Raw genomic sequence first — 14,390 nt, 5'->3', positions numbered from 1 at the left:
GCTTAATGCTAACAAATACTGTAATGCAAAACACCATAGACGGGCTAACGGAATTAGTGTATATGTTACTTCTTATTAATAACTGTAAAGCTTAATACAATTGTATATTTTCACACACAGGGAGCAGCAACACATAAAGAAAGTTCAGTGGTGGCTTGAGATATGAGTGACCCAACTGTTTTTTTCCCTCCCAAATTGTTCAGGATACGAGCTGTTGATCTGTTGCTGGTTGTTCCCACTCTCATTAGGCACACAGGCTAACAATTAGCATCTACGAGTACTTAGCATATTATGCAAAGAACATTTTTGACTCTTTACAAAAAATGTCACTGCATATGTAATCATGTTTTTAAATTGTGCTTTCCTCCGTCATCGATCTTATGACTGAAGGTCGGCTGTCTTCGCCCTCTCACCGGCCGAGCCCGATTGACTGATGAGCGATGGCAGCTCACCATGTTGCTGTTTACGCAAACACACTCGCACAGCTGAACACATTCTCTACCTAGTCTCACGCGCATCTCCCCTGAGAGTGCAAGTGTGTTTCCTCATACCCAACATACCACCCCTACTAATACACCTCTCATCATCGAGCTCCCTGCTGAGAGTGTGTGGAGAGGAAAGAGGAATGCTATCGTGAAAGTGATGCAGGGCGAAGGAAGGGGCGAGGGAAGGCGTTCCCATGGGGGTGAGAAGCTGTCAGTCCCTGGGAGACTTCAAACACGTTGCCTCCCTGTGATCAGACTGCTTCCTGGTTCTCTGCTGACAGCTCCCTGACTGCGCCACTTACGCTTCCTCATACACACACACACACACCCCCACGTCATGTAGTATATCCACACATACCCGTACTCTCACCACCACGAGAGCACCCGCACTCTCTGACTTATCTATTCATTCCACAACACATTCTCGCATTCAAGATGCACACATCTCCTCTAACATCCTTCATTACAATACCCTTGAACGCCGACACCCGTTTGTGTGAGTCCCAAAACTGTTGATGCTTGGCTCGGAGTTGAAGAGAAGGGAAGCCAGTCGGTGCTGGCAGCAGCAGCAGAGGTGGCGAGGATGTTAATAATGATGATGATGACTTATCTAAGCCATTACTTCTTTCCCGCTCAGGGCTGCGACGTCGCAAGTCGCACGGCTCCTCGTGATGGATTCATTAGTGCAGAAGATGAAATGAGTTGTCAGGAGCAGGGGTTGTTTGTGCTCTCTTAGGCACAAACTTGGGAGTGGAGATCGACTGGGACGGCTTGTTGTAATGCTCGCAGCCTTTCTGGCCTCCTCCTCATGAGTCTTCTTTCTGTCTCCTTCACAATGACAAGATAACAGGTGGCTAAACATTGGGCTCCTCCGAATCCCAAGGACGCTTGGGTGATGATGCATCACAAGCCCAGTCCGTTCGTGTGCTAAGAATCCCCTGCCTGCGAGTTAAAAGCAAACCTTCAAAGAATTCAGAGGAGAATCGTCTCCATTATTAATTCAAGCGATATCAAGAGCCGAGTCCAGACCAGCGCATTAGCGATGGCCGTACCTCGCGGCGGAATAGTTCTCGCCTCTCAGGTGAGATGGAGTTACACCTTTACCTCCAACCTGTCTGGCCTTGAGTGCTTTGACCACCGACTTGTAAAAAAAAACAAAAAAACTCTTTAAATATTACAAACATACAAACAAAGCAGAAGGCTGCCTGTAATCGATTTCAAAGCAATGTGCATGTATGTGGTGACCATTTTCTAATCTGTATTATTCCATTTCATTTTTTTTTTCCTGTTGGAAAGCAGCAAGGCGTAGGCCGTCTCTCCAATGTGTGGTCTCACTTGAGCTGGAGTTATTTTCTGCCTCACTGAGAGATTGGTTCCATGCCAGAAAGCAGGAGAGGTAGAAAAATAGACGGCATTTGATTCCGAGACTCGTATTTCTGTGCACGGTATCGGGTTTGCGTCAGTTCCAGCACAAAAGGCGAGTTGACTTTGAAGTGTGTCTTCTGTGGCGTCATGTTCCGTACCTCCACATGCACCTTTCAAAGTGAGTGGGCAGCTGTGGGCACAGCGTGCAAACGCAGGAAAAGTGATTTTACAAAGCCTTCCCGGCCTCTGAGCTCTATTCATATTTAAAGTTCCCTTGCAGGGAGTGTTAAAAAAGCTCAAGTCCTCTCTGCTGCCGCGAGATGAGGAGCATGTGTAGCGATTCCACAGATTTCTTCTCCCCAAAAGGACTTGATCGAATGTATCCGTCCACTCTTTTAAAGCCTCAAATAACCTCTCTGCTCACCCAGATTCCATCTGACCCATATTTTGTCAGTAAAAATACTTTTTAACCTCCTCTCCTTCAGAACCTGTCGTCATGATGAGTCCGCTGCCTCTCAGCTGCAAACCCTCGTCCATATTCACAATTAATCACACTACAACGCAATTAGCATGTCACATGCATGCTGTGGAGCAAGGACGACATGCTTTGCTTCCCCTTGGCTTCGCACTGGAACCTTCACCTGTCGCCGTGGGCGTCGCTCGTTCTCAACATGTATGTCAGGACACCGCCTGCGAGAGCGCAGCCCCACCAGTTTGTTTATTTGCTGTCTGGCACTGCACGGACGTGGGTGCTAGAAATTAGCACAAGTCAAATCAGATTAATTAATCCCCGGCTCAAACTATTAGTCGAGGAGTCGCGTTGAATTAAAAATCAAATTAGCTTTGGCGCCTGCCGGTAAAGCTGCTGTGATGTCCGCCTGCCAAGCCACGGTGACACACATCCACAGAAAGCTCATGGCTGTCGTTGATGGATGGACGTGTGGCGGGAAAAGTGGGAGCACAAGGACGAACGGAATAGCTACTTGGTGACTTTGCCACCCAGTGTGGAAAGTTTCTCCTCGGGCTCATAGTTGGCTGACCTCCCGTGGTTGCGCCTCTACGGGCTCCAGTCAGTCCACCAGAACCAAGTCATGTCACTCCAACATGGCCTTTCAGTCACACTTCACCCCGACCCGCTCCTATTTAATCGTAGACTTCTATACATAATAGAATTAAAGTGCGAGCTACGATTGTGGCAGTTAAAATAAGTTAAATAAATGATGAAATAAACACACATGGTTAAAATTAACCTCACTGTTTGAGGAAGCAACAATCCACCATGTTTTTACATTTGCAAAGCTTACATTTGAAAATGTCTCAGCTTCTATTATTACATGTTGAACTATTGCTTGTAGAATGTTTCGTTGGGACCACTTAAGAAATCCTTTCTGGGACACTGGTCCACCTTGCCATTAGAAAAGCTTTATTAACTCCGCAGGAATTGTTTTAAGTGACATTGCCAGCTGCCATTCAAGTGTATAGCGCGAGAGTGCGAGATCACCAAAGGTGCTTTGGAGATGATTCGTATGGAAGTCTGTTTTCTGACATTCACTCTATTCTTTGAATCATATTGTTGACTTAGCTATGTTTTGCATATTTTTTTACTGTGAGCAGCTGGGGCAGAGCCTTGTCACAATTTCCTGTCATAGCACATGGCAACTTTCCATTTCTGTGATTACGGTCTGAGGTCTATGCTTTTTTATTTTATTTTATTTTTTTGCAGCTTTACCTTCCCAAATATTGGTCATCCGACTAAAGCATTAAAGTGGCACACTTGTTTATCTGCTTGCATGAACACATATACATACGCACTACATAACATATAAGCATGTGTGTTTGCGAAATGCCTTGTGAGAGAGATGGTAATGGCTGCACATTAAGGTGAACGTGTCATCCATCAAGCCGGGTGCGGCTCCAAAGCAACATTTTGTTTCATTCAGAACAACATTAATTTCAACGATGACACATTAGTCCAAGGGGAATATTATTAAGCCTCACTGTGCTCCATTCATCATTTATGCTCATAAGAAAGAAAGAACACACCACACACACACACACATATATATATATATATATATATATATATATATTATTTTTAGATTTTTTTGGGGGGGGTGTATTTTTATGTCTTCAAAGGAAATTCAGTTGAATACGATTGACGGTGCACAGTAAGCATCTCACCCCCAAGCGCCCCTTCCTCTTGCCCCTCCACTCACACTTTCCCACAATATGCCGTATGCCGTCTTTTGCTGACCACCGACATCTTTCACCACCCTCCCTAATGCACAGCTTCTTCCTGGCAACGTCACACCTCGCCACACCAACACTGAGCCATCACCATGGTACAAACATAGATGGATGCCAGTCCCAGCCAATGGCAAAGCCGCATCAAGTTCACGGCCGTGAGAGGAAAGAATGGCTGAATGCAGCACGACACACAAAGCCGTACAAATCTCACATGGGCTCATTCAGCAGTACAAAAGCGGATGGGGACCTGACTGGATCTGCCAGGGCTTGTGTGATGTATCATTTATGTCACCATTGTGTGGCCTTCTCTTCAACATGTTGACAGGAGCCTTCTGCCTTCAAGTTGGCGAATTCCCATACATAAACATCTCTTTCATGCGCCAACAGGTTTTAAAGATTACCACATTAATTATGAGTTGATTTTATCAATGTGATATTGCATGGACACACATGATAAACCCACAAAGTGACCCTGGAGCTTGAGAGATATATATATAGTTACATCATAAAGATCAATCTGGGACATTAAAATCAACCTCTCACTTTTTAATCAAGGAGTGAGGTCTGTTAAAATAAATCAAATCATCTAATCTACTCTCAGCGCATTTAATGTTTGTGTCTGAGAGTGAGCATCCACAGTTATGAAAGTGCTCCTGGTGTTGTCTGCTTTGAATGTAAATGTGTACTAGCTTAATAGATTTGTAAATCTAAACAACTCAAATGTTTCATAAAAAATGCTTCTGAATGAGAAAAGCTTCACATTTTAAATGTTATCTTTTTCCTAGCATGAGCGTATTACCTTATTAGATATTTCCCCCTAGCCAGATGCGGAATGCTGTTTCCTGTCTAAATCATTTATATTCACACTGACTTGAGCGTTGTTTCTCTCTCACTATGATTTCGAGTGCCAGTACACTGGCTCCTGCTGGTCTTGCAGTGTGAAGTCAGTGCCAAACTGAGCCACCAATCGCCCATCTGCTCCATCAGGAGATTCTCACAACATTTAGTTGACTTGATTTGCGCTTGGCTGTGGAAAGCTCACAAAGTGAGATAAGGGAAAACAAAGACGACAGATGAAACGGCCGTGTCACAAAAAAGCAAAATGTGCCGGCCCCTGAAGTCATAGGTGAGCTGATTATGACTACATTTGTTGACCACAATTAGTAGTAGGAAGAAACAAATTCCACAATTTTTCTTCATCTTTGGAGTGGATTCAAAGGTATAATGTATTTGGTTCATAGCCAGGTGCACTGCAGGCTTTAAGAGGTCATATTGTTTATTGCCATTCATCACTGCCGGCAGCTCATAATCTGCATGTGAAAACACCGTTGCATTTTTTGTTTTTGAGTGTGGATAGCCTACTCATATTTGCATGTGTGCTAATTGACACGGAAAATGTGCGTCTGATGCACACAATCATGTTGAAAACACGGTACATTAAATATTATTAGGTGCTTGAAATTGTTGCACAAATCTAATCAATAGTGTCATACTGTACTCTCCCTGCAGAATGCATCGATTCATTGATATTTTATTGAGTGCAATTTCCATTGATATTGATCAGTTGTCTACCCAGCCCTAACGCTGTGCCTTTAACAGAAATGAAATAAGCCTCTTTGATCAGTCATGATTGAAGTAACTGTGACCACACCCTCAGTGCCGCAGCCCTCCCTCTTGCAGATCCACCGCCCTTCGCTCGTCTTCTAAATCACTAACATGGGGTCCAATCTGTCTCTATGCAGAATTAGGCTATGCACGAGCAGAATTGACCACGATGGACTTACAAACCCTAAAAACATGTTAGGTCCATAAGGCCAACAGAAAGCCCTGAATGTTAAGCGACACTTGCGTAAGCCTGAATTTGGCAATAGGATTCATCCAATATTTATTAACTGAGAAATGAAGGAGTCTCATCTTTCAATGTTGACAAAGGGAAAAACAATCCTGTGTCAGCATCTTTGTATGGGTCACGCTTAAATGATTAGTTTAGAGAAAAGTTGAAAGAATTTGACAGCAGTTGTTGAAATACGCTGCTCTGTTATTAAATTGAAGAGTGAATGAGCAAGAGTATGTTCTCAGGGGCTTAGCGCTTTGTTATATGTTTGCATATCGCAGTGATGAAAGCGCCTCCGTCCCCTCCTTTGCTCATTCGCCTGTGCCGCGCCAAGAGTGTCGGCTCTCCAAAGCGTATTGTTGAACTGAAACATTTGCTGTTTGGATTTCATTGAATAATAGTCATCTTTCTCCCACTCTCTCCTCAACATGAAAGAGGACGAGTTCGGTTATTTGCATTTTATGCCCCAGCGTGTTTTTCCAATGGGATGAGAATTTTTCCGAGTTGTTCTGGAGTGCAACAGTCGTCCTTTTCATCTCCACCTCATTTCTTTCCCTCTCTTTTCCAGTGTCTCTCTGCAATGTGTCTCCTCACCTCATCTGTCCACCTAAAGCTTTTAACACTGACATTTGATCTGTTTAAAACGAGTGTACTTGACTGTGTATGATACTCTAACTTTATTGTTCTCTGACTGTTAAATGTTACTTACTTACTGTTAGTTTAGCAGCAAAATCCATTTTTCTCCATCTCAGGGGGCTTTGGTGTTGACTGAAAATGACATTACAGTTGCTGTTTTCTGAACCTGAGCCATGATTGGTTCATAGTCCAATGTCCGCCCCCTGAGATGGACAAAAATGGGGCCATTTTACAACTTAATTCATGTACCACAAACACAATATCAATCAGAATGTTGTGTTAAGGCTAGTGGGGCTGTATAGAACATATTAATGTAATAAAATTTTTTGAGTGGACTTCCCCTTTAAGACAAATCATGCATCTGTTTGTATTGGCCGTGTTCGTTTGTGGGCATTTCCCCAAATTCTCACTATTTTAAAATTGACTTCTTTCTGGCTCGTATGAGTCTACATTGGAGTTTTTTTCTTGCATAATGTTCTCTAACGCACTATTTCATATTGGGCTTCATCCTGTTGACTGCCAGCTTCTATTTTGTTATATTTCTAAATATTTTCTTCAATAGAGCGCCGTAATCATTGCCTGAAGTGCTGTATTAAGAGCCATATCCAGTTTGAAAAGTAAGAAACATGCACTTGATTCAATTGTATGCTTTCCAGAATACTTGTTAACGGTAAACATGACTGCAAAGGGATCTATAATGAAAGTGTTTATTTTTATTGAATGTGTTTGAGAGTGACTTGTGGCCACACACTAAGGGATTGCAACCACAGTGATTATCTGTAAGTGTGTCATACACTGCGGTAGTGTCTTTATATGGGAAAAGTGGTGCTCTGCCACACGTGTTGTAAATGTGCTCACGTAACATCACATATGCTATCACTTGAACATTGTCGTAAGTCAAGCGGTAGTACTGGAGATGCTTTGACGTCCACTTCTACAGAACTGTCGCCCTGTTGGCTCTCTGCTCGAATATCCCCTACATGGGTGTGAAATTGAATTCACTACAGTTACTCTTAACACGTGCATGATGTCATGCATGACATTAGTTTGAACTGAATCATAATTTTTTGTGTGACTTTACATGTAAGGGATATCTTGACTCCAAATATTTGTACACATTCAGCGAACATCTTCAGTGCTTTTTCCTCTTCACACAGAAAGGTTTACAAGTCGGGGAACATTTGGCAAACAAACTAATGAATGCAAGGCACACATACTCGCAGCTGGCAGAGTTGAATTGGAACATTTACAGTGCTGTCAACATAGCATTATTTATGGACATAAACTGTGGGGTCAACATTATTACAGGCAGCAACGGCTGGAATGATTTCCCTTGAAGTCATTTGTTTTGAGTCGCACATGCATGATTTTGCATAATGATTTGTACGTTGATGCGGGGGGATATTACAGCTTCAGCGTTATTAATCATTTCATGAGCATGATTATGTTCTCTGCGTGTTGAGTTACGACTAAGGGGTGCAATGGAGAAGGGCTGCGTCACACACAGGTGATACAGCTCACACATATTCAGAATTGTAACGGACTTTTTTTAACAGAATTGTCTTTGTCTGCAGTTGTGTATTTACTGCAAGGCCCAGATTCCTCTCTGCTGACAGGAGAAAGCCATCTAGTTGCCGTAAAATATTAAAGCTCTCGAAATGTCTGCGCAGCTGTTGCTTAATCGGCCATTATCGCGCCTTTGCCCCGTGACGTCAAGATTATGCACATGATGTAATTTCTCTGGTGCAATCATAGGCGAACATGGACCTGGGTAGCTATGTCGGTAGAGCATCAGACTTAAGATCTGAAGCTCCGTGGTTCAAGTCCCTGCTCAGGCGTCTTTGTTGACACTAAGAGGACCCCCCCAAATGCTAAACATGTTTCAGTAAAGAAATCATTGTCAGATGATTAGTATTCTGTCAACGAATTCAAGTCTGTTGTTTTGCCTTTGTATGCCATGTATTGAGTTTACGAGAAGTCCAGTCAGGAGAAACTCCAATGGAGACTGGCTAGCTCAGTCGGTAGAGCATCAGACTTTTAATCTGAGGGTCCAGGGTTCAAGTCCCTGTTCAGGCATACTTGTTGACACTAAGAGGAACACCCCAAAAGCTAGACATTATTCATTAATGAAGTAATTGTCAGATTATTAGTATTCTGTCAACGAAGTCAAGTCCGTCATTTTGCCTTTGTATGCCATGTATTAAGTTTTTGAGAAGTCCACTCAGGAGAATCTCCAAAGGAGCCTGGGTAGCTCAGTCGGTAGAGCATCAGACTTTTAATCTGAGGGTCCAGGGTTCAAGTCCCTGTTCAGGCGTCCTTTTTGACACTAAGAGTAACCCCCCAGAAGCTAGCCATTTTTCAGTAATGAAATCATTGTCAGACTATGAGTGTTCTGTCAACGAAGTCAAGTCCGCCATTTTGCCGTTGTATGCTATGTATTGAGTTTTGGAGAAGTCCACTGAGGAGAATCTCTCACGTAGCCTGGGTAGCTCAGTCGGTAGAGCATCAGACTTTTAATCTGAGGGTCCAGGGTTCAAGTCCCTGTTCAGGCGTCCTTTTTGACACGAAGAGTAACCCCCCAGAAGCTAGCCATTTTTCAGTAATGAAATCATTGTCAGACTATTAGTGTTCTGTCAACGAAGTCAAGTCCGCCATTTTGCCGTTGTATGCTATGTATTGAGTTTTGGAGAAGTCCACTGAGGAGAATCTCCCACGTAGCCTGGGTAGCTCAGTCGGTAGAGCATCAGACTTTTAATCTGAGGGTCCAGGGTTCAAGTCCCTGTTCAGGCGTCTTTGTTGACATTAAGAGTAACCCCCCAAAAGCTAGCCATTTTTCAGTAATGAAATCATTGTCAGAATATTAGTGTTCTGTCAACAAAGTCAAGTCTGTCATTTTGCCGTTGTATTCTATGTATTGAGTTTTAGAGAAGTCCACTGAGGTACAACCCCAATAGAGCCTGGGTAGCTCAGTCGGTAGAGCATCAGACTTTTAATCTGAGGGTCCAGGGTTCAAGTCCCTGTTCAGGCGTCCTTGTTGACACTAAAGGTAACCCCCCAAAAGCTAGCCATTTTTCAGTAATGAAATCATTGTCAGAATATTAGTGTTCTGTCAACAAATTCAAGTCCGTCATTTTGCCGTTGTATTCTATGTATTGAGTTTTAGAGAAGTCCACTGAGGTACAACCCCAAAAGACCCTGGATAGCTCAGTCGGTAGAGCATCAGACTTTTAATCTGAGGGTCCAGGGTTCAAGTCCATGTTCAGGCGTCCTTGTTGACACTAAGAGTAACCCCCCAGAAGCTAGCCATTTTTCAGTAATGAAATCATTGTCAGACTATTAGTGTTCTGTCAACGAAGTCAAGTCCGCCATATTGCCGTTGTATGCTATGTATTGAGTTTTGGTGAAGTCCACTGAGGAGAAACTCCCACGGAGCCTGGGTAGCTCAGTTGGTAGAGCATCAGACTTTTAATCTGAGGGTCCAGGGTTCAAGTCCCTGTTCAGGCGTCCTTTTTGACACTAAGAGTAACCCCCCAGAAGCTAGCCATTTTTCAGTAATGAAATCATTGTCAGACTATTAGTGTTCTGTCAACGAAGTCAAGTCCGCCATTTTGCCGTTGTATGCTATGTATTGAGTTTTGGAGAAGTCCACTGAGGAGAATCTCCCACGTAGCCTGGTTAGCTCTGTCGGTAGAGCATCAGACTTTTAATCTGAGGGTCCAGTGTTCAAGTCCCTGTTCAGGCGTCTTTGTTGACATTAAGAGTAACCCCCCAAAAGGTAGCCATTTTTCAGTAATGAAATCATTGTCAGACTATTAGTGTTCTGTCAACGAAGTCAAGTCCGCCATTTTGCCGTTGTATGCTATGTATTGAGTTTTGGAGAAGTCCACTGAGGAGAATCTCCCACGTAGCCTGGTTAGCTCAGTCGGTAGAGCATCAGACTTTTAATCTGAGGGTCCAGTGTTCAAGTCCCTGTTCAGGCGTCTTTGTTGACATTAAGAGTAACCCCCCAAAAGGTAGCCATTTTTCAGTAATGAAATCATTGTCAGAATATTAGTGTTCAGTCAACAAAGTCAAGTCTGCCATTTTGCCGTTGTATGCTATGTATTGAGTTTTGGAGAAGTCCACCGAGGAGAAACTCCCACGGAGCCTGGGTAGCTCAGTCGGTAGAGCATCAGACTTTTAATCTGAGGGTCCAGGGTTCAAGTCCCTGTACAGGCGTCTTTGTTGACATTAAGAGTAACCCCCCAAAAGCTAGCCATTTTTCAGTAATGAAATCATTGTCAGAATATTAGTGTTCTGTCAACAAAGTCAAGTCTCTCATTTTGCCGTTGTATTCTATGTATTGAGTTTTAGAGAAGTCCACTGAGGTACAACCCCAATAGAGCCTGGGTAGCTCATTCGGTAGAGCATCAGACTTTTAATCTGAGGGTCCAGGGTTCAAGTCCCTGTTCAGGCGTCCTTTTTGACACGAAGAGTAACCCCCCAGAAGCTAGCCATTTTTCAGTAATGAAATCATTGTCAGACTATTAGTGTTCTGTCAACGAAGTCAAGTCCGCCATTTTGCCGTTGTATGCTATGTATTGAGTTTTGGAGAAATCCACTGAGGTACAACCATAATCGAGCCTGGATAGCTCAGTCGGTAGAGCATCAGACTTTTAATCTGAGGGTCCAGGGTTCAAGTCCCTGTTCAGGCGTCTTTGTTGACACTAGGAGTAACCCCCCAAAAGCGAGCCATTTTTCAGTCATGAAATCATTGTCAGATTATTAGTATTCTGTCAACGAAGTCAATTCCGTCATTTTGCCGTTGTATGCGTTATGGAGAAGTCCACTGAGGAGGTCTCCCAATGGAGCCTGGTTAGCTCAGTCGGTAGAGCATCAGACTTTTAATCTGAGGGTCCAGGGTTCAAGTCCCTGTTCAGGTGTCCTTTTTGACACTAAGAGTAACCCCCCAGAAGCTAGCCATTTTTCAGTAATGAAATCATTGTCAGACTATTAGTGTTCTGTCAACGAAGTCAAGTCCGCCATTTTGCCGTTGTATGCTATGTATTGAGTTTTGGAGAAGTCCACTGAGGAGAATCTCCCACGTAGCCTGGGTAGCTCAGTCGGTAGAGCATCAGACTTTTAATCTGAGGGTCCAGGGTTCAAGTCCCTGTTCAGGCGTCTTTGTTGACATTAAGAGTAACCCCCCAAAAGCTAGCCATTTTTCAGTAATGAAATCATTGTCAGAATATTAGTGTTCAGTCAACAAAGTCAAGTCTGCCATTTTGCCGTTGTATGCTATGTATTGAGTTTTGGAGAAGTCCACCGAGGAGAAACTCCCACGGACCCTGGGTAGCTCAGTCGGTAGAGCATCAGATTTTTAATCTGAGGGTCCAGGGTTCAAGTCCCTGTTCAGGCGTCCTTGTTGACACTAAGAGTAACCCCCCAGAAGCTAGCCATTTTTCAGTAATGAAATCATTGTCAGACTATTAGTGTTCTGTCAACGAAGTCAAGTCCGCCATTTTGCCGTTGTATGCTATGTATTGAGTTTTGGAGAAGTCCACTGAGGAGAATCTCCCACGTAGCCTGGTTAGCTCAGTCGGTAGAGCATCAGACTTTTAATCTGAGGGTCCAGTGTTCAAGTCCCTGTTCAGGCGTCTTTGTTGACATTAAGAGTAACCCCCCAAAAGGTAGCCATTTTTCAGTAATGAAATCATTGTCAGAATATTAGTGTTCAGTCAACAAAGTCAAGTCTGCCATTTTGCCGTTGTATGCTATGTATTGAGTTTTGGAGAAGTCCACCGAGGAGAAACTCCCACGGAGCCTGGGTAGCTCAGTCGGTAGAGCATCAGACTTTTAATCTGAGGGTCCAGGGTTCAAGTCCCTGTACAGGCGTCTTTGTTGACATTAAGAGTAACCCCCCAAAAGCTAGCCATTTTTCAGTAATGAAATCATTGTCAGAATATTAGTGTTCTGTCAACAAAGTCAAGTCTCTCATTTTGCCGTTGTATTCTATGTATTGAGTTTTAGAGAAGTCCACTGAGGTACAACCCCAATAGAGCCTGGGTAGCTCATTCGGTAGAGCATCAGACTTTTAATCTGAGGGTCCAGGGTTCAAGTCCCTGTTCAGGCGTCCTTTTTGACACGAAGAGTAACCCCCCAGAAGCTAGCCATTTTTCAGTAATGAAATCATTGTCAGACTATTAGTGTTCTGTCAACGAAGTCAAGTCCGCCATTTTGCCGTTGTATGCTATGTATTGAGTTTTGGAGAAATCCACTGAGGTACAACCATAATCGAGCCTGGATAGCTCAGTCGGTAGAGCATCAGACTTTTAATCTGAGGGTCCAGGGTTCAAGTCCCTGTTCAGGCGTCTTTGTTGACACTAGGAGTAACCCCCCAAAAGCGAGCCATTTTTCAGTCATGAAATCATTGTCAGATTATTAGTATTCTGTCAACGAAGTCAATTCCGTCATTTTGCCGTTGTATGCGTTATGGAGAAGTCCACTGAGGAGGTCTCCCAATGGAGCCTGGTTAGCTCAGTCGGTAGAGCATCAGACTTTTAATCTGAGGGTCCAGGGTTCAAGTCCCTGTTCAGGTGTCCTTTTTGACACTAAGAGTAACCCCCCAGAAGCTAGCCATTTTTCAGTAATGAAATCATTGTCAGACTATTAGTGTTCTGTCAACGAAGTCAAGTCCGCCATTTTGCCGTTGTATGCTATGTATTGAGTTTTGGAGAAGTCCACTGAGGAGAATCTCCCACGTAGCCTGGGTAGCTCAGTCGGTAGAGCATCAGACTTTTAATCTGAGGGTCCAGGGTTCAAGTCCCTGTTCAGGCGTCTTTGTTGACATTAAGAGTAACCCCCCAAAAGCTAGCCATTTTTCAGTAATGAAATCATTGTCAGAATATTAGTGTTCAGTCAACAAAGTCAAGTCTGCCATTTTGCCGTTGTATGCTATGTATTGAGTTTTGGAGAAGTCCACCGAGGAGAAACTCCCACGGACCCTGGGTAGCTCAGTCGGTAGAGCATCAGATTTTTAATCTGAGGGTCCAGGGTTCAAGTCCCTGTTCAGGCGTCCTTGTTGACACTAAGAGTAACCCCCCAGAAGCTAGCCATTTTTCAGTAATGAAATCATTGTCAGACTATTAGTGTTCTGTCAACGAAGTCAAGTCCGCCATTTTGCCGTTGTATGCTATGTATTGAGTTTTGGAGAAGTCCACTGAGGAGAATCTCCCACGTAGCCTGGGTAGCTCAGTCGGTAGAGCATCAGACTTTTAATCTGAGGGTCCAGGGTTCAAGTCCCTGTTCAGGCGTCTTTGTTGACATTAAGAGTAACCCCCCAAAAGCTAGCCATTTTTCAGTAATGAAATCATTGTCAGAATATTAGTGTTCTGTCAACAAAGTCAAGTCTGTCATTTTGCCGTTGTATTCTATGTATTGAGTTTTAGAGAAGTCCACTGAGGTACAACCCCAATAGAGCCTGGGTAGCTCAGTCGGTAGAGCATCAGACTTTTAATCTGAGAGTCCAGGGTTCAAGTCCCTGTTCAGGCGTCCTTGTTGACACTAAAGGTAACCCCCCAAAAGCTAGCCATTTTTCAGTAATGAAATCATTGTCAGAATATTAGTGTTCTGTCAACAAATTCAAGTCCGTCATTTTGCCGTTGTATTCTATGTATTGAGTTTTGGAGAAGTCCACTGAGGAGAATCTCCCACGTAGCCTGGGTAGCTCAGTCGGTAGAGCATCAGACTTTTAATCTGAGGGTCCAGGGTTCAAGTCCCTGTTCAGGCGTCTTTGTTGACATTAAGAGTAACCCCCCAAAAGCTAGCCATTTTTCAGTAATGAA

General features: G+C 43.6%; 1 protein-coding gene and 16 non-coding genes across 19 annotated transcripts in view; all 17 read left to right on the top strand.

Moving 5' to 3' along the window:
- reln (reelin) overlaps positions 1–14,390 on the top strand; it is a 108,257-nt gene that overhangs the window by 24,338 nt on the left and 69,529 nt on the right. The gene's annotated exons all lie outside the window — the stretch shown is intronic.
- trnak-uuu (transfer RNA lysine (anticodon UUU)) lies at positions 8,809–8,881 on the top strand. The gene has a single exon. It is a non-coding gene; the product is annotated as a tRNA-Lys (tRNA).
- trnak-uuu (transfer RNA lysine (anticodon UUU)) lies at positions 9,047–9,119 on the top strand. Its single transcript has one exon. It is a non-coding gene; the product is annotated as a tRNA-Lys (tRNA).
- trnak-uuu (transfer RNA lysine (anticodon UUU)) lies at positions 9,285–9,357 on the top strand. The gene has a single exon. It is a non-coding gene; the product is annotated as a tRNA-Lys (tRNA).
- Positions 9,523–9,595, top strand: trnak-uuu (transfer RNA lysine (anticodon UUU)). Its single transcript has one exon. It is a non-coding gene; the product is annotated as a tRNA-Lys (tRNA).
- On the top strand, positions 9,999–10,071 carry trnak-uuu (transfer RNA lysine (anticodon UUU)). Its single transcript has one exon. It is a non-coding gene; the product is annotated as a tRNA-Lys (tRNA).
- Positions 10,713–10,785, top strand: trnak-uuu (transfer RNA lysine (anticodon UUU)). The gene has a single exon. It is a non-coding gene; the product is annotated as a tRNA-Lys (tRNA).
- Positions 10,951–11,023, top strand: trnak-uuu (transfer RNA lysine (anticodon UUU)). Its single transcript has one exon. It is a non-coding gene; the product is annotated as a tRNA-Lys (tRNA).
- Positions 11,189–11,261, top strand: trnak-uuu (transfer RNA lysine (anticodon UUU)). The gene has a single exon. It is a non-coding gene; the product is annotated as a tRNA-Lys (tRNA).
- Positions 11,655–11,727, top strand: trnak-uuu (transfer RNA lysine (anticodon UUU)). The gene has a single exon. It is a non-coding gene; the product is annotated as a tRNA-Lys (tRNA).
- On the top strand, positions 12,369–12,441 carry trnak-uuu (transfer RNA lysine (anticodon UUU)). Its single transcript has one exon. It is a non-coding gene; the product is annotated as a tRNA-Lys (tRNA).
- Positions 12,607–12,679, top strand: trnak-uuu (transfer RNA lysine (anticodon UUU)). Its single transcript has one exon. It is a non-coding gene; the product is annotated as a tRNA-Lys (tRNA).
- On the top strand, positions 12,845–12,917 carry trnak-uuu (transfer RNA lysine (anticodon UUU)). Its single transcript has one exon. It is a non-coding gene; the product is annotated as a tRNA-Lys (tRNA).
- Positions 13,311–13,383, top strand: trnak-uuu (transfer RNA lysine (anticodon UUU)). Its single transcript has one exon. It is a non-coding gene; the product is annotated as a tRNA-Lys (tRNA).
- On the top strand, positions 13,787–13,859 carry trnak-uuu (transfer RNA lysine (anticodon UUU)). The gene has a single exon. It is a non-coding gene; the product is annotated as a tRNA-Lys (tRNA).
- trnak-uuu (transfer RNA lysine (anticodon UUU)) lies at positions 14,025–14,097 on the top strand. The gene has a single exon. It is a non-coding gene; the product is annotated as a tRNA-Lys (tRNA).
- On the top strand, positions 14,263–14,335 carry trnak-uuu (transfer RNA lysine (anticodon UUU)). The gene has a single exon. It is a non-coding gene; the product is annotated as a tRNA-Lys (tRNA).

Source organism: Idiotropiscis lumnitzeri, chromosome 6 (assembly GCF_059441095.1).
Source record: "Idiotropiscis lumnitzeri isolate Australia: NSW breed Sydney's pygmy pipehorse chromosome 6, RoL_Ilum_1.0, whole genome shotgun sequence".
Classification (NCBI taxonomy): domain Eukaryota; kingdom Metazoa; phylum Chordata; class Actinopteri; order Syngnathiformes; family Syngnathidae; genus Idiotropiscis; species Idiotropiscis lumnitzeri.
Note: the sequence above shows the minus strand (reverse complement) of the source record. Positions and strands in the feature narration are given on the sequence as shown.